This window comes from Zophobas morio, unplaced genomic scaffold, assembly GCF_036711695.1.
Source record: "Zophobas morio isolate AGI-343-1 ecotype UQ-CSIRO unplaced genomic scaffold, CSIRO_AGI_Zmor_V1 ptg000040l, whole genome shotgun sequence".
NCBI lineage: Eukaryota > Metazoa > Arthropoda > Insecta > Coleoptera > Tenebrionidae > Zophobas > Zophobas morio.
The window spans coordinates 508,085-527,011 of NW_026972145.1; the positions used below are offsets into that span (position 1 = coordinate 508,085).

At 32.8% G+C, this 18,927-nt stretch overlaps 1 protein-coding gene across 1 annotated transcript in view; it reads left to right on the forward strand.

Annotated features, from left to right (window-relative positions):
- The window catches only part of LOC135140472 (synaptotagmin-7), a 905,289-nt gene that overhangs the window by 53,844 nt on the left and 832,518 nt on the right, over positions 1 to 18,927 (forward strand). Inside the window, exon 2 of the mRNA XM_064071035.1 lies at positions 14,243 to 14,405. The gene's annotated coding sequence lies outside the window, so the exon portion shown is untranslated. The remainder of the gene's footprint in view (positions 1 to 14,242; positions 14,406 to 18,927) is intronic.

Below are 18,927 nucleotides of genomic sequence, written 5' to 3' on the forward strand. Positions count from 1 at the left end.
TTTTTAATTTTTAATTTTTTAATGTGTCGGTTGTTTCAATTTTTCGGTTATTTAAATTTTGAGTTTTTCAAAATCTCGATTTTCGATTCTTCAATTTTTCAATTTTTTCGGTATTTATTTTTTTTAGATTTGAAATTTTTTGCTTTTTCAATTTTTAGATATTTTATTTTTTGTTGTTTTCAATTTTGCGATTTTTCCTTCATTCATTTTTAATTTCTAAGGTCTTAATAATTAATAATGATTGAAGTTTTTAAATTTTTATATTTACAATTTGTCGAATTTTTAAACTTTCCGATATTTCAATTTGTAGTTTTTTCGATTTTTATTATCTCGATTTAATATTTTTGGATTTTTTCATTTTTGGATATTTTAATTTTTCGTTGTCTTCTATTTCACGATTTTTCGTCTCTCAAATTTTAATTTTTCGATGTCTCAAATTTTTTGATTTTCAATTTGTGGAATTTCAATTCTAAAGTTTTCAATGTTTCATTGTTGCAATTTTTCTATTTTTCATTTTTTTTCGATTTTCTGATTTTTGAATTATTTTTTGAATTTTACTTTCTCAAACTCAAATTTTTCGATTTTTCAACTTTTATATATTTAAATTTTTGGTTGTTTTCGATTTTGCAATGTTTCGTCTCTTAATTTTTGAATTTTTGAATTTTGAGATATTCTATTCTATATTATCCCGGAGCAAGATCCTCAAAAAATTCGGTTTGAAAGTTCAATTTCTAAAAAATCTTAAAAAGTGCCGCATTTCATGTTGGCGATTCTGGAAAAATGGTAGGAATTTTCAAAGAAACGGAACCGAAAACAACTTTTGGCCGTCGAAATATACAAAAAATTCTCTTTGGGTAAGTTTGGAAGTTGGCCAAAAAAAATGTCGAAATTTTCATGTAGAAAACTGGAATTTACGGAAATGTTTTCTAACAATGCACAAAAAAATTCTGAAAAATAATCTCATTACCATCATCATCATCATTATTATATCAACGTGCTGATTCGAAAAATATACCGTGTTTATAGTCCCCGAGTAATATTTTTGAAAGATTAGGTTCGAAAATCCAATTTTTCAAAAATCGGAAAAACACTATTTCATGTTAGCGATTTTGGGAAAATTGTAAGTATTTTCGATCAAATTGAGCTGAAGTCGAAATCTACGAAAAAAATCTCAATGGATAATCTTCGAAAGTGCTTGAAAGAATTTCGAAATTTTCAAAAGGGAGCCTTGAAAAACAGCTTTCGGAAAAGTTCGCCGAAAATCTACAAAAAATTTTGGAACTTAGATCACGACTTAGTGACTCCAAAAATTGAACGTGTTAATGGTCCCGGAGCAAGAATTTCTAAAAATCCGGTTTGAAAGTTCGATTTTTAAAAATTCTTAAAAAGTGTCGCATTTCATGTTGGTGATTCTGGAAAAATGGTAGGAATTTTCAAAGAAACGGAACTGAAAACAACTTTTGGCCGTCGAAATCTACAAAAAAATCTCTTTGAGTAAGTTTGGAAGTTAGTCGAAAAAATGTCGAAATTTTCTTGTTGAAAATTATTGGAACTTTTGGAAATATTTTCTAAAAATCCACAAAAAATTCTGAAAAATAAACTCATTACCATCATGATCATTATTATTATATCAACGTGCTGATTCGAAAAATATACCGTGTTTATAGTTCCCGAGTAAAATTTTCGAAAGATTATGTTCGAAAATCCAGTTTTTCCAAAATTGGAAAAACACTATATTTCATGTTGGCCATTTTGGAAAAATTGTAAGAATTTTCGATCAAATTGAGCGGAAGTCGAAATCTACGAAAATCTCTATTGGTAATTTTCGAAGGTGGTTGAAAGTATATCGAAATTTTCATAAGGGAGTCTTAAAAAACTGAGCTTTTGGAAAATTTGTCTAAAAATCCACAACAATTTTTTGGATATAGATCACGACTTGGTGATTTCCAAAAAATTGAGCACGTTTATGGTCCCGGAGCAAAATTTTGTAAAAACCCGGTTTAAAAGTCGAATTTGTAACAAATCTTAAAAAATGCCGTATTTCAATTGTACCATTTTGGAATTTTTTGTAATTTTGTTTGTTGAAAATTGAAACTTTGGAAAAATTGACTAAAGATTTCCAAAAAATTCTGGAAAATAAACTCATTACCTTCATCACTATTATTATTATATCAACGCCCTAATTCAAAAAATATGGCATGTTTATGGTCTGGGAGTAAAATTTTCGAAAGATTTGGTTCGAAAATCCAATTTTTAAAAAATCGTAAAAACGCTATATTTCATGTTGGCGATTCTGAAAAAATTGTAATTTTCGAAAATGCTTGAAAATATGTCGAAGTTTTCAAAAGAGAGTCTTGAAAAATAGCTTTTGGAAAAGTTGGCAAAAAATCCACAAAAAATTTTTAAACAAAAATCACTACTTATAGTGATTCCAAAAATTGGGAGTCCAGCTTGACATCAAATTTTTAAAAAAGCTTAAAAAGCGCCTTATTTCAAATTAGCGATTTCGGAAAAATGCCAGAAATTTTCAAAGAAACGGAACCGAAAACAAGTTCTGGTCTGAAGTCATAAAATTTTACTTATTCAGGTAGGATGGAACAGAGACGACTAAACATTGATTTTTCGTATATTTATAGCTTTCAAATCACCATCAACCAAACAAAAACCCAAAATCGACGAATCTTGGAAGCCACTTGATAAAATCCTCTTCTATTCAGTCAATCTTCCATCATCAACATACGAATATAAAACCGATAAACTCCAAGAGCTTTGTATTTAACATTAACTTTTTTCCTTCACCTCGTTATCGCTCGAGAGGCTCTATTACAACCTCGTCAATAAAATTCTCCATTAAATTACTCTAATAAATGCCACTGCCACTTTTTCAATCAATAACCGTCTTAAACACTCCAACACAATCAGTTTTTTTCAAACAACAAAATTTAACTCAAGAACTTGTTCATCAGGGCTTGATTATTTATTCACCGTGTTGCCGTGTTTGTCATACTTCCTCAGATATTAAATTTGGGACGACACAACCCAGACTCCAGAAGTAGGAAATATTTAATATCCATATTTTTAATAAAAGGCTCCAACTTTCTAATTTCGTGTTGCTATCTTATTTCCGTCAAGTTAGGAAATTACTGGAAGTTTTGCGAAACTTCGACATTGATATTGTTGGAAACTACTGGACCGATTGTTGTCAAATTTTGTACGTAATTGGTTTCTAGCAATTTTTTCTCTACCATCATGGCTCGATTGTTCTACATTGTAATCGATTTAATCGGCACTAAAACAACCGTATTTCTCCCTCGCTGGCATTGACACCCGCATCCGCTCAAATACACCTCGTAATTAATTTGTTCCTGTTGATTTATACCGTTGTCGGAAATAACTTGCAGATAAGCACATTTGCCATTCATCAACTTGTTCCACGTAATAACTCCGAGCTTCTCGCTTACAAGAAAAATTGCCATAAACACCGGCGACAAACGCAACTTTCCCCAACTTATTTCATACATTTTATCCGACCAGTTATCGCTTTTCCGATTAATTCCGGGCATCAAGTTTCCTTAACTTTATAAAACAAGAGTGCAGCGTGTTCTTTGCGAGGGGTCCCGATAATCGCGTTAGAAGTGTTGTGGAGGCGGCTGGAAATTTCTTTATCTAATTATCAGACAGGCTGGAAGCTGTTAGAGCGACAAAAACAGGGTGTAATAATCGCCCGTTGAAATGAAAACGGTTATATATACGTAAGGTAATACGCGTAAGTGGCTGATATTATTAGTGTATTACCACGTAATAATAGACACCCTCGTCACGCTAAAATCTGATCTGGAACTAATATTCTAAGCTCCCGACACGCTTCCATCAAACCCGAGTGCTTCCATTGTTGAACTTCACATGTCTTAATTGTCAAGTATGTTAAACGTATTAACCGTAACGAAACACCAACTTTGATATCTGGAAAGAATTAGTTCCTAATTGAGTAGACAATGTTGTCTCAAAAGTGATTATATTATCGACGTCGTAGTCAGATAATAGCGAGGCTTTTAGCCGAAATTAATTTAACCTGAGGTCCTGCCAGAACGAAAGCTCGCGTTTTGATTAATTGGAATAAATGGAATTGTGTATTCGTCTTTGACGAGGTCAAGGGCTGCTTTTAATGATTGAACTAATGAAGATTTCACTGTTTCACATTTCGAAGGAAATTTAATAAGTGGACGGAAATTTCGATTAAAGCCGTTTGTTTGATCGAGCTTTGGAGTGGTTTTTGAGTGAAAAGGCAATTAATTGTGAATTTTTTGAGGGGGGTTGAATTTCATTATTTGTGAGAGTAATTCGAATAATGTTGATTAAGGAGCGATTTAAATTAACTTTGGGGGTCGTCGGTTACAGGTTACGGATTAAATAATCAATCGCCGGGCGTTGTACTCAGCGAACATTGGCTTGATGTTTAAAAGCGGAAAATTGCAAACATTTGCGAATGTGTTTAGCAGTCACATGTTTAAACAACGTTGTGTTATTGGTAAAAATACAGCGCTACACGTTATTAAATAGAGTGTTTGAACAAGGAATAAAAACACCGTGATTAAACAAAAAGTGCAAAATATGATGAGGGGCAGCTAACGATGAAAGCTCGGGTTTCACAGACTGGACATCGTGAAATTATTTTGCTGGAAAAGTTGGTGCTGAACTCAGCCGGAAAATCGGGACAAATGGCGTTTTGTGTTGTACTTTGTGTAAACACCAAATGTATAAAGTTGCCTTTGCATTTGTTTAATAGGTTTTTTTTTTTTTTGTAAAATAGAGTTACCGAACGGTGGTTTAGCTTTGTACTAAATTGTTTTTAGTATAACGAAATCATGTTGCGATTCCAGAAGGTCGAATCTGCGTCACTTTAGAGTAAAAATCTTGTTTATATTTTATTGTTTTTTATCTACTTATTATTTGTTGTTGTTTTTATTTTAGCAGATGTTAAATGCTAACTAAAATTTGTCTGATCATCTTGATGTCGTCATGTCAAAATTTTGCACTGTAGCCGTTTTCGACCTTTTTTTGTATTTTTTTGAGTTTTTTGGTTTTCGTACTTGCTTTCTTTGTAATTTTTTGATTTGTTTTTTATCGCATTCTTTGTAGCTCTCTTTTATAGCGGTTTTGTCCTCGTTTGTTGTCTCATTTACGTATTTTTTTGTCTATTTTTGAATTTCTCCTTTTAGCCGTATTTTTTATTAGCGTAACAGTGTCACGAATTTTTTTTTGTTTTTTTTTCACCTTTTTAGATTTGCCTTTTTTGTTACATTTTATGTTTTTTTCGTCATTTTTTTAATCGTCTTTTTTGTTACTCTGTCATCGCCTTCTTTGACTTCCTTATTTTAATTGCAATTTTTTGCCGATTTTTTTTATGAATACTTTTTTAAACTTTGTTTTAACATTTTTTGTCGTATTTTCGTTTTTGTGATTTTTCTAATTGGCTTTGTAGCCATTTTTGTTTCTTTGTCATTTTTTGTAGCCGACCTCTTTGTTCTTTTTTTATGGTTTGTTTCTATCGCATTTTGTTGGAGTTTTCTTTTATAGCGTTTTTCTTCTAGTTTTTTGTGTCTTTTTTGATGATTTTTTTTTATCTACTTATTTTTTTATTAGCATTTTTGGCTCCTTTTTTACCACTTTTTTTCGTCTTTTTTGTACACTGTTCCTCCCTTTCCATTTTTTTGTTTTTTTTTATTATGGCAGTTGTTTTTGTTTTTTTTCACTCTTTTAGATTCGTCTTTTTGTTACATGTTATGGATTTTTTGTCCTTTTTGAATCGTCTTTTTGTCGTGATCTTTTTCGTATTCGTATATGTATGAACATTTATTTAATTTCTGTTTTCTCATTTATTGTTGTATTTTCTTTTGTGTCATTTTTCTAATTGGTTTTTGTAGCTACAATTTTGTTTTCTTTGTCATTTTTTGTTTTGTGGCTATTTTTTAATATCCTTTTTGTCTTCGTTTTTGTCTCATTTTTTGTGATTTTCTTTGTCAATTTTTTTGACTTCCTTCTTTTTTTGATTTCCTTCTTTTAGTGAGATTTTTATATTCGCACCCTTTTTTAAATCACTTTTTCTTGTGGTCTTTTTCACATGTTTAATGAATTTTGTTTTCTATTTTAATTTTTTTCTGTTTTTCTTTCATTTTTGTAGTCGGTTTTTGTTGTTTTTTCACTTTTTTATATTTGGTTGATTTTCTACTCCTCGTTGTGTATTTTCTCTTTTTTAATCGTCTTTTTACTTCAATTTTACCTTGGCAAGCACTAGCCCCGCCCACTCGCCCCCTATTTTCTCACAGGGTATGGCATTTGCCAAAATCAGTCTTATCTTAGCAAGTACTAGCCCCGCCCACCCGCCCCTAGTTTCTCAGAGAATGTCATCTGCCAAAATAAGACTTATGTTAGCAAGTAGTAGCCCCGCCCACCCGCCCCCTAGTTTCTCAGAGGATATGTCATTTGCCAAAATAAAACTTACGTTAGCAAGTACCAGCAAGTACCACCCTCTGCGAAAATAAAGGGCGGGTGGGCGGGGCTAGTACTTTTTAACATAAGTCTTATTTTGGCAGATGACATATCGTCTGAAAAAATGAAGGGGGGTGGGCGAGTCTAGTACTTGCTAAGAAAGGTCTTATTTTGGCAGATATCATATCTTCTGAGAAAATAGGGGGTGGGTGGGCGGGGCTAGTGCTTGTTAGGAAAAGACTGATTTTGGCAAATGATATACTCTGTAAGAAAGTAAAGGGTGGGTGGGCGGGGCTAGTATTTGTTAAGAATAGACTGGCTGTATAGATGTACTTTAGGTGCGAGGGAAACAGCTTTCGACCAATTGTTTGTACTCCCTTTCGTCGCCTTCTTTGTCTTCTTTTTTTTTTAGTCGCATTTTTTGTCGCGATTTTGGCCCCCTTATTAGTAACTTTTTTATTTACTGTTTTCACTTTTTTTTGTCACTTTGTACTCGCCTTAGTTGTTGTATTTTTTGGACTTTTTGTTGCGTTTTTGCCCGTTTTAATCGCATTTTTTGTAGCTTTTTTCTGGACCTTTATCGTTTTTTCCTAGTGTCTTGTTGTCCCGCTTTTTTTTGTCCTCGTTTTGTGGCAATTTTTTGACCGTTTTTAGACTTTTTTCGAATGTTTTTAATGATTTTTTTTTATATTGTTTTCAAATTTTTTCAAGTTTGGTAGCCGTTTTTGTGTTTTTTGTGGCATTTTTTGTTCTTTTTATTGTCTCTTTTTTCAGTGTTTGAAATCGCCTTTTTGTCAATTTTTTTATTCTCGATTTTCGCATTTTTGTCGCCTTTTTCTGTACTCTTTTTTTCTTTAAGTCGTTTTTTATCCTCGGTTTTTATAGTTTTTTTCCTAGTTATTTTGTAAACTTTTTATCTCTTTTTAGCACATTTGTTTCTATTTTCTTTTAACAAATTTGGTTGTAGCGTTTTTTCAATTTTTTTAATGATTTTTTTTGTTTTTACATTTTTTGTCGCCTTCTTTTGGAAAATCTTTCAATTTTTTTAAATTTATTTTTTGTGAATTTTGTGTAGCCGTTTTTTAATTGTCTTTACTTTTTGTATTCGCCTTCTTTGTTGATTTTTTGTCCTTTTTTGTGGACTTTATTGACACCTTTGGTATTTTCTTCCATAATAAACTTTCTTCTTTTTTCTTTGTTGCTTTTTTTGTATCATTTTCGTCCTTTTTTTTTTGTCCCGTTTTTGCCACCCTTTTTTTGTAACTTTTTGTCGTGACCCTTTTTTCTTTCCTTTTTATGATTTTTTTATTCTGTTTCACACTTTGTCGCACTTTGTCGCCTTTTGTGTGGATTTTTTGTGTATTTTTATTTTCTAGTTTGTGATTTTTTGTCTTTTTTCATTGTATTTTTTGTTCTGTTTTCACATTTTTGCGCAGAATTTTTATCTGCTCTTTTATCTCGTTATTTTGGTCACTTTTTGTAGTTGCTTTCTTTGTTGTTTTTTTGATTTGCTTTTCATCGCCTTCTTTGTAGCTTTCTTTTATAGCGTTTTTGTCCTCGTTTTTTATTTCTTTATTCGTGTTTTTTTTTGTCAATTTTTTTAATTTCTGCTTTTAGCCGTACAGTGTTCCGCCTTTTTTTTTTTCTGTTTTTTTTTCACTCTTATAGATTCGCCTTTTTTGTTACAATTTACGGATTTTTTTGTCCGTTTTTAATCATCGTTTCGTGTTACTCTCTTTCATTGCCTTTTTTGACTTCCTTATTTTAGTCGCAATTTTTGTCGAGTATTTGATCTCTTTTTTTTTAGTCACTCTTTTTTGGTATTTGTTTATGAATAGATTTTTAATCTCTCTGTTCACATTTATTGCTGTATTTTCTTTGTGTGATATTTTTAATTGATTTTGTAGCTATAATTTTGTCTTCTTTGACACTTTTTGCAGCCGCCTTCTTTGTTGTTTTTTTACGGTTTGTTTCTATCGCGTTTTGTTGTAGTTTTCTTTTATGGCGTTTTTGTCTTCGTTTTTATCTCATTTTTGTGATTTTTTTGTGTATTGTTCCTTCTTTTTTTTTGATTTCCTTCTTTTAGTAGAGATTTTTATATTCGCGTTTTTGTCACCGTTTTCTTGAGGTCTTTTTCGCATATTTTAAATTTTTTCTGTTTTTTTTCGCTTTTTGTAGTCGGTTTTTGTTGTTTTTAAAATTTTTTATATTTGGTTGATTTTGTTCCATTTCCTACTCTTCGTTGTGTTTTTTGTCATTTTTAATCGTCTTTTTACTTCAATAGGGGCAAAATAAATCTTATCTTGGCAATTATTAGCCCCGCCCACCCGCGCCCTCTTTTCTCAGAGGATAGGTCATCTGCCAAAATAAGACTTATGTTAGCAAGTACTAGCCCCACCCACCTGCCCCCTATTTTCTCAGAGGATGTGATCTGCCAAAATAAGACTTACGTTAGCAAGTACTAGCCCCGCCCACCCGCCCCCAAATTTCTCAGAGGACATGTCATTCGCCAAAATAAGATTTATCTTAGCAAGTACTAGCAAATACTACCCTCTGAGAAAATAAAGAGCGGGTGGGCGGGGATAATACTTGCTAACTTAAGTCTTATTTTGGCAGATGACATATCCCCTGAGAAAATACCGGGCGGGTGGGCGGGGCTAGTACTTGGCAAGATAAGACTGATTCTGGCAAATGACATATCCTCTAAGAAAGTAAAGTGTGGGTGAGCGGGGCTAGTACTTGACGAAATAAGACTTATTATTTCAGAAAATGACATATCTTCTGGGAAAATAGAGGGCGGGTGGGCGGGCCTAGTATTTGTTAAGACAAAACTGATTTTGCCCCTATTAATCTTGTAAAGATTTCTATCGCATTTTGTTTTAGTTTTCTTTTATAGCGTTTTTGTCCCCGTTGTTGTCTCTTTTTTGTGATTTTTTTGTGTATTGTTCCTTGTTTCTTTTTGATTTCCTTCTTTTAGTAGAGATTTTTATATTTGCGTTTTTATCACCGTTTTTCTTGAGGTCTTTTTCGCATGTTTTAATTTTTTTCTGTTTTTTTTTCGCCTTTTGTAGTCGGTTTTTGTTGTTTTTTAAATTTTTTATATTTGGTTGATTTTGTTCCATTTTCTACTCTTCGTTGTTTTTTTTTTACCTTTTTGAATCGTCTTTTTTTGTTACTCTTTTTTATCGGCTCCTTTTTTTAGTCACTTTTTGTCGTCATCTTTTTTGGTATTTGTATATGAACATTTATTTAATCTCTGTTTTCTTATTTACTGTTGTATTTTCTTTTGTGTTATTTTTCTATTTGGTTTTTGTAGCTATAATTTTGTCTTCTTTGTCATTTTTTGTTGTAGCTACTTTTTATAGCGTTTTTGTCTTCGTTTTTGTCTCATTGTTTGTAATTTCCTTTGTCTATTTTTTCGACTTTCTTCTTTTTTTTTTGATTGCCTCCTTTTAATCAGATTTTTATATTCGCGTTTTTAGCACCCCTTTTTAAATCACTTTTTCTTGGGGCCTTTGTCACATGTTTAATGATTTTTGTTTTTTATTTTAATTTTTTTTCCTGTTCTTTTCCCTTTTTGTAATCGGTTTTTGTTGTTTTTTCACTTTATTATATTTGGTTGATTTTGTTCCATTTTTTACTTTTCGTTGTGTTTTTAATTCTTTTTTAATCGTCTTTTTACTTCAATAGGGGCAAAATCAATCTTACCTTAGCAAGTACTAGCCCCGCCCACCCGCCCCCTAGTTTCTCAGAGGATGTCATCTGCCAGAATCAGTCTTACCTTAGCAAGTATTAGCCCCGCCCACCCGCCCCCTATTTTCTCAGAGGAAATGTCATTTGCCAATATAAGACTTATATTAGCAAGTACTAGCCCCGCCCACCCGCCACCTATTTTTTCAGAGTACATGTCATTTGCTAAAATAAGCTTTATCTTAGCAAGTATTAGCAAGTACCACGCTCTGAGAAAATAAAGGGCGGATGGGCGGGGCTAATACTTGCTAACTTAAGTCTTACTTTGGCAGATGACATACCCCTGAGAAAAAAGGGGGTGGGTGGGCGGGGCTGGTACTTGGCAAGACAAGATTGATTTTGGCAAATGACATCCTTTGAGAAAATAGGGGGCGGGTGGGCGGGTCTAGTATTTGTTAAGACGAAACTGATTTTGCCCCTATTAATCTTATAAAAACTTCTGTCGCATTTTGTTGTAGTTTTCTTTTATAGCGTTTTTCCTCCTCGTTTTTGTCTCATTTTTGTGATTTTTTTGTGTATTGTTCCTTCTTTTTTTTTTGATTTTCTTCTTTTAGTAGAGATTTTTATATTCGCGTTTGTCACCGTTTTTCTTGAGGTCTTTTTCGCATTTTTCTGTTTTTTTTTTTCGCTTTTTTGTAGTCGGTTTTTGTTGTTTTTTCACTTTTTTATGTTTGGTTGATTTTGTTCCATTTTCTACTCTTCGTTGTGTTTTTTTGTCGTTTTTGGATCATCTTTTACTATTATTCTTTTTTATCGGCTCCCTTTTTTTAGTCACATTTTGTCCTGATTTTTTTCGTATTAGTATATGAAGATATATTTAATCTCTGTTTTCTCATTCATTGTTGTATTTTCTTTTGTGTTATTTTTCTAAATGGTTTTTGTAGTTATAATTTTGTTTTCTTTGTCGCTTTTTGTTGTAGCAATTTTTTAAAGCGTTTTTGCCTTCATTTTTGTCTCATTTTTTGTGATTTTCTTTGTCTATTTTTTCGATTTATTTCTTTTTTTTGATTCCCTCCGTTTAGTCAGATTTTTACATGTTTAATGATTTTTGTTTTTTATTTTAATTTTTTTCTGTTTTTTTCCCTTTTTGTAATCGGTTTTTGTTATTTTTTCACTTTTTTATATTTGGTTGATTTTGTTCCATTTTTTACTCTTCGTTGTGTTTTTAATTCTTTTTTAATCGTTTTTTTACTTCAATAGGGGCAAAATCAATCTTACCTTAGCAAGTACTAGCCCCGCTCACCCGTCCCCAATTTTCTCAGAGGATATCTCATCTGCCAAAATAAGACTTGTTAGCAAGTATTAGCCCCGCCCACCCACCCTTTACTTTCTTAGAGGGTATGTCATTTGCCAAAATCAGTCTTATCTTACCAAATACTAGGCCCACCCACCCGCCCCCTATTTTCTCAGAGGATATGCTATTTGCCAAAATAAGACTTATTTTAGTAAGTACCAGCAAGTACCACCCTCTGCGAAAATAAAAGGCGGGTGGGCGGGGCTTGTTAACATAGGTCTTATTTTTGCAGGTGACAAATCCTATGAGAAAATAGAGGGCGGGTGGGCGGAACTAGTACTTGTTAAGAAAAGACTAAATTTGGCACATGACACACCCTCTAAGAAAGTAAAGGGTGGGTGGGCGGGGCTAATACTTGCTAATAGAAGTCTTTTTTGGCAGATGACATATCCTCTGAGAAAATAGAGGGCGGGTGGGCGGGACTAGTACTTGCTAAGATAAGTCTTATTTTGGCAGATGACATATCTTCTGAGAAAATAGGGGGTGGGTGGGCGGGGCTACCTCGTGTTAAGAAAAGACTGGTTTTGGCAAATGATATACTCTCTAAGAAAGTAAAGTGTTGGTGGACGGGGTTAGTACTTGTAAAGAATAGACGGATTGTATTGATGTACTTTAGGTGCGAGGAAAGTTCTCTCGAAACAGCTTTGGACCAATTGTTTGTACTCCCTTTCGTCGCCTTCTTTGACTTTTTTTTTAGTCGCATTTTTTGTCGCGATTTTGGCCCCCTTTTTAGTAACTTTTTATTTACTGTTTTCGCATTTCTTGTTTTTTTGTCACTTTGTACTCGCCTTATTTGTTGTATTGTTTGGACTTTTTATTACGTTTTTGCCCGTCTTAATCGCCTTTATTATGGATCTTTATCGTCTTTTCGTAGCGTCTTGTTATCTCCCTTTTTTTGTCCTCGTTTTGTGGCAATTTTTGACCCTTTTTAGCCTTTTTTCGAATGTTTTTAATGATTTTTTTTATTTTGTTTTTTGTAGCGTTTTTTGTTGTTTTTGACGTCTCTTTTGTCAATGTTTGTATCGCCTTTTTGTCAATTTTTTTGTCCTCTGTTTTCGCATTTTTTGTCGCCTTTTCCTGTATTCTACGTTTCTCTGGTGTTAAGTGGTTTTTCTCCTCGGTTTTTATCGCTTGGTTGTTCTGTGAACCTTTTATCTCTTTTTTGCACTTTGTTTCATATTTTTTTTGACAAATTTGATTGTGGCGTTTTTTATTTTTTTATGATTTTTTTTGTTCTTACATTTTTTGTTACCTTTTTTGGAAACTGTTTCCATTTTTTAAATTTATTTTTTGTGAATTTTGTATAGCCGTTTTTTAATTGTCTTTACTGTTTGTATTCGCTTTCTTTGTTGATTTTTTTCCTTTTTTATGGATTAAATGGACACCTTTGGTATTTTTACCTTTAATAAACGTTCTTTTTCTCTTTTGTTGCTTTTTTTGCAGCATTTTCGTCCTTTTTTGCCCCGTTTTCGATATCTTTTTTCATTGTATTTTTTGTTCTGTTTTCACATTTTTGCACACTGTTTATTTGTTTGTCGATTTTTTTAAAGTCATTTAGACGGGTAGCCATCTCGACGCGTTGCAACGGTTCCAGAAGCTCGAATTTGCGCCAAAAACTGGAGCGTGCCCGCTTATTGTCGCTCTCATTATTTAAACAGTCATTTCCTCCTCGAAAATATTCTTTTCCCGATTGGTTAAGTCGTTTACAGCGCCATCCGATCTTGATTGGTCGTTATTCTAATTTCCTTATCTTTATAGCCCCGTATCCTCGGAGCCATTTCGCATTATTCTAAGTAGACAAACACTTCAATATCGCCGCCCATGATTTATAACCCCATAAAACGCTCTTCCATAATATCCTCCACATGACGAGTCCACATTACCCATAAAAATAAATCAATTATTATCCAGCCCGAAACCGGAATTAAAACGCAACGGCCGATTTCGGCCGCTCCCTCCGCGACAATGAAAAATTATGGTTTTGTCTCTTTTAAAGCGTCGCCGTCCCCGGGGAAATACCTTGTTTGGTAGACAGGGCGGCATGCATTATTCGTCAATTTGGATGTTTCTGGAGGTCTCCCAATGAAACATGGAGCTCTCCTGCGTTTTTGGTATCGATTGTTGCACAGATAGGGATCAATTTTCCAGAAATCGCGTTTACGGCGGTAATTATCGGGAATTGATAAATTCCGACTTTATCAGATTTGGGGATACGAGGGGAACGCTAAAAATAAGCGGTGTTTTCGATGCCGCTAATTCGACAGGGAATGTTTTAATTTGGCAGGTGAAGAGCGCTGTGGAATTTTCGTTGGATGCAAGTGCAGCTTTTGCGACTGCACAGGGGGATTAGTCCGGGAGAAAATCCGGTTTTATGAGGAGGAGGACCGGATTTTGGGATTAGTGCAAGTGGGTTTGAATGCATTTCGTGAAATATTTTTTAAAAATATACAAAAAAGTCTCGATGAAAATTTTATAATGAAATGGGTGTTTATTGAAATCCAAACCCCGAAACCACGTAACCCAATTTCGCTAACTCGGGCGCATCATAATCCAAATCCCTCCCTCTCCACCCACGTTAATACTAACACCCTCTCCCCACATAAAACTCCTCGTTAAAACTTTCCCTGTTCTAACACAAAATAAAACTTTTGCTCCCGTCTTTAAAACCACCTATCGCCCCTCATCCAGTAATTGTTGTTCTTGTTTCAGGTTGTTCATCGGCGCCTCCTTGTGTTGCGCGTTTATTCGTGTGTCGGGAGAATGCTAGCCGGGCGTCCAGTGGCGGAGTGTTGTGTGAATCCCCGAGGGATCTCCGACTAGGCGAAAAGAGGATATCGGCCATGTCTTTCGGCGGAGCTTAGACGGATAAAAGGTGAGTCTTCCAACGCTCGACGTGATCAAGTGGCGGCGCCGGATTTACTCGCAATTTTCGTCGGGCGGTTCCGGAGAGCGGCACGTGATTGGCTTATCGGATCGGGGATAATTAGGGATGTCGGGGAAGATTAATGGGATTGGATTATCACAGGTCGTACTTAATCTAAATGCGATATTAAAACCAACTATAATTTGTCATGAAATGAACAAAATTACGTATGAAGAGAGAATTCTAAAATAAAAATTTCAAAAATTTCCCAAAAAAATGGTCAAATCGGTTCAATCGACCGAAAATTGCTGCCAAATTGTCGATAATCATTCGGCAGTTACAAATCTCAAATCTCAAATTCAGTAAATACGAAAAATGAATTAAAAATTTTCAAAAATTTCCCAAAAAAATGGTTCAAATTGGTTCAATCCACCGAAAATTGCTGTCAAATTTTAGATACTTTTTCATCAGACACAAATTTGAAATCTCCGTCGGGATATGTTTCAATAAACACGAAAAATGAATTAAAAATTTTCAAAAATTTCAGAAAAAAATGGTTAAAATTGACTCAATCGACGGAAAATTGGTGCCAAATTCTAGATAATCTTTCATCAGATACAAATATGAAATCGCCGCCAGAATATGTTTCAATAAACACGAAAAGTATTTTAGAAGTTTTCAAAAATTTTCCAACAAAATGGTTAAAATTGGTTCAATCCGCTGGAAATTGGTGTCAACTTGTAGATACTCGTCTGCCAATTACAAATCCGAAATCGTCTTCACGACATCTGTTGAAACAAAAGTGAAATATTATTCCAAAATTTTCAGAATTAAAAAAAAATGGTTAAAACTTGCTCTATCCACTGAAAATTGGTGTCAAATTGTAGATAATCTCCCGCCAATTACAAATCCGAAATCGCCGTCATGATATCTGTTTCAATAAACACGAAAAGTGAAAACAAAATTTCCAAAAATTTTTCAAAAAATGGGTACAATGGGTTGAATTGACTGAAAATTGGTGTGAAACTGTGTATTATCCTGTGACAGTTACAAATCTGAAATCGTTGTCAGGATATCTGTTCCAATAAACACGAAAAGTGAATTCAAAATTTTTGAAAATTTTCCAAAAAAATGGTTAAAATCGGTTCAATCCACCGAAAATTGCTGTCAAATTTAAGATAATTTTTCATCAGATACAAATTTGAAATGGCCGTCGGGATATGTTTCAATAAACACGAAAAGTGAATTAAAAATTTTCAAAAATTTCCCAAAAAAAGTGGTTACAATTGTTTCAATCGATGGACAATTTATGCCAAGTTCTAGATAATCTTTCGTCAGATACAAATATGAAATCGCCGTCAGAATATGGCCCAATAAACACGAAAAGTATTTTAGAAACTTTCAAAATTTTCCAAAAAAATGGTTGAAATAGGTTCAATCCACTGGAAATTGGTGTCAAATTGTAGATACTCTGCCGCCAGTTACAAATCCCAAATTGTCTTCACGACATCTGTTGAAATAAAAGCAAAATATTATTCCAACATTTTCAAAATTAAAAAAAAAAATGGCTAAAATCGGTTCAATCCGCTGGAAATTGGTGTCAAATTGTAGATAATCTTCCCCCAATTACATATCCGAAATCGCCGTCATGATATCTGTTTGACTAAATTCGAGAAGTGAAAACAAAATTTCCAAAAATTTTTCAAAAAAATGGCTAGAATGGGTTGAATTGACTCAAAATTGGTGTAAAACTGTATATTATCCTCTGCCAGTTACAAGTCTGAAATCGTTGTCAAGATATCTCTTCCAATAAATACGAAAAGTTAACTCAAAATTTTTGAAAAGTTTCTAAAAAAATGGTTAAAATCGGTTCAATCCACGGAAAGTTGCTGTCAAATTTAAGATAATTTTTCATCAGATACAAATTTGAAATCGCCGTCGGGATATGTTTCAACAAACACGAAAAGTGAATTAAAAATTTTCAAAAATTCTCCAACGAAAAATGGTAAAAATCCGTTCAATCCACTGAAAATTGGTGTCAAACTGTAGATTTTCTTCCGCCAATTATAAATCCGATTTCGTTTTCGAGATATCTATTGAAATAAAATTAAAATATGGTTCCAAAATTTCCAAAATTTTTCAAAAAAATGGTTAAAACTGGCTATATCCACTGAAAATTAGTGTCAAATTGTAGATAATCTTCCGCCAATTACAAATCCGAAATCGCTGTCACGATATCTGTTTCAATAAACCCGAAAAGTGAAATCAAAAATTCAAAAAAATGGCTAAAATGGGTTTGATCGGCTGAAAATTGATGTAAAACTGTGTATTATCTTCCGCCAGTTACAAATTTGAAATGCTGTCAGGATATCTGTTCCAATAAGGACGAAAAGTGAATTCAAAATTTTGAAAATTTTCCAAAAAAATTGTTAAAATTAGTTAAATCGTCCGAAAATTGCTGTCAAATTTTAGATAATCTTTCATCAGATACGAATTTCAAATCGCTGTCGGGATGTTTCAATAAACAGGAGAAGAGATTTCAAAATTTTCAAAAATTTTCCAAAAAAACAATGGTTAGAATCTGTCCAATCCACTAAAGATTGGCGTCAAATTGTAGATACTCTTCCGCTAATTACAAATCTGAAATCGTCAACATGGCATCTACTCAAATGAAAGTAAAATATGATTTCAAAATCCAAAATTTTTCAAAAAAATGGTAAAAATTGGCTCAATTCGCTGAAAATTGGTGCCAATTTCTAGATAATGTTTCAACATTCAGAAATCTGAAATCGGCGTCACGATAATAAATACGAAAAGTGAATTAAACATTTTCAAAAATTTTCCAAAAAAATGGTTAAAATTGGTTCAGTCGACCGGAAATTGGTGTCAAATTGTTGGTAATCTTCCGCCAATTACAAATCCGAAATCGCCGTCACGATATCTGTTTCAATAAACACGAAAAGTGAAGTCAAAATTTCGAAAAATTTTTCAAAAAAATTGCTAAATTGGGTTCAATCGACTGAAAGTTGGTGTAAAACTGTATATTATCTTCCGCCAGTTACAAATCTGAAATCGCTGTCAGGATATCTGTTCCAATAATCACGAAAAGTGAATTCAAAATTGTTGAAAATTTTTCAAAAAAATGGTTAAAATTGATCCAATCGACCGAAAATTGCTCTCAAATTTTAGATAATATTTCATCACATACAAATTTCAAATCGCTGTCGGGATATGTTTCAATAAGCATGAAAATTGATTTCAAAATTTCAAAAAATTTTCCAAAAAAAAAAAATGGTTAAAATCGGTCCAATCCACTGAAAATTTGGTAAATTTGTAGATAATTCTTCCGCCAATTGCAAAGCCGAATTCGCCTTTACGACATCTATTGAAATTAAATGAAAATATGATTCCAAAATTTCCAAAATTTTTCAAAAAAAATTATTAAAATTGGCTCAATCCACAGAAAATTGGTGCCAATTTGTAGATAATCTTCCACCAGTTACGAATCTGAAATCGTCGTCACGATATCTGTTTCAATAAACACGACAAGTGAATTAAAAATTTTCAAAAATTTTCAAAAAAGAAGGTTAAAATTTGTTCAATGGACTTAAAATTGGTGTCAAATTTTAGATAATTTCTCATCAGATACAAATTTCAAATCGGTGTCGGGATATTTTTCAATAAACACGAAAAGTGATTTCAAAATTTTCAAAAATTTTCCAAAAAAAAGGTTAAAATCTGTTCAATCCACTGAAAATTGGTGTCAAATTGTACAATGCCAATTATAAAACCGAAATAGTCTTCGCGGCATCAATTGAAACAAAATTAAAATATGATTTCAAAATTTCCAAAATGTTTCAAAAAGACGGTTAAAATCCGCTCAATCCACTGAAAATTGATACCAATTTTTAGATAATCCTAAACCAGTTACAAATTTGAAATCGTCGTCACGATATCTGGTTCAATAAAGACGAAAAGTGAATTAAAAATTTTCAAAAATTAAAAAAAAAGGTTAAAATTTGTTCAATCGACCTAACATTGGTGTCAAATTTTAGATAATCTCTCATCAGATACAAATTTTAAATCGGTGTCGGGATATTTTTCAATAAACACGAAAAGTGATTTCAAAATTTTCAAAAATTTTCCAAAAAAAAATGTTAAAATCTGTTCAATCCACTGAAAATCGTGTCAAATTGTACACTGTCAATTACAAAACCGAAATCGTCTACGCGACATCTAGGTATTGAAATAAAATTAATATATGATTTCAAAATTTCCAAAATTTTTCAAAAAAAATGGTTCAATCCACTGAAAATTGGTGCCAGTTTGTTGATAATCTTCCACCAATTAAAAATCTGAAATCGTCGTCACGATATCTGTTTCAATAAACACGAAAATTGAATTGAAAATTTTCAAAAATTTTCCAAAAAAAAAGGTTATATCTGTTCAGTCCCCTGAAAATTGGTATCAAATTCTACAATGCCAATTATAAAACCGAAATCGTCTTGGCGACATCTGTTGAAATAAAAGT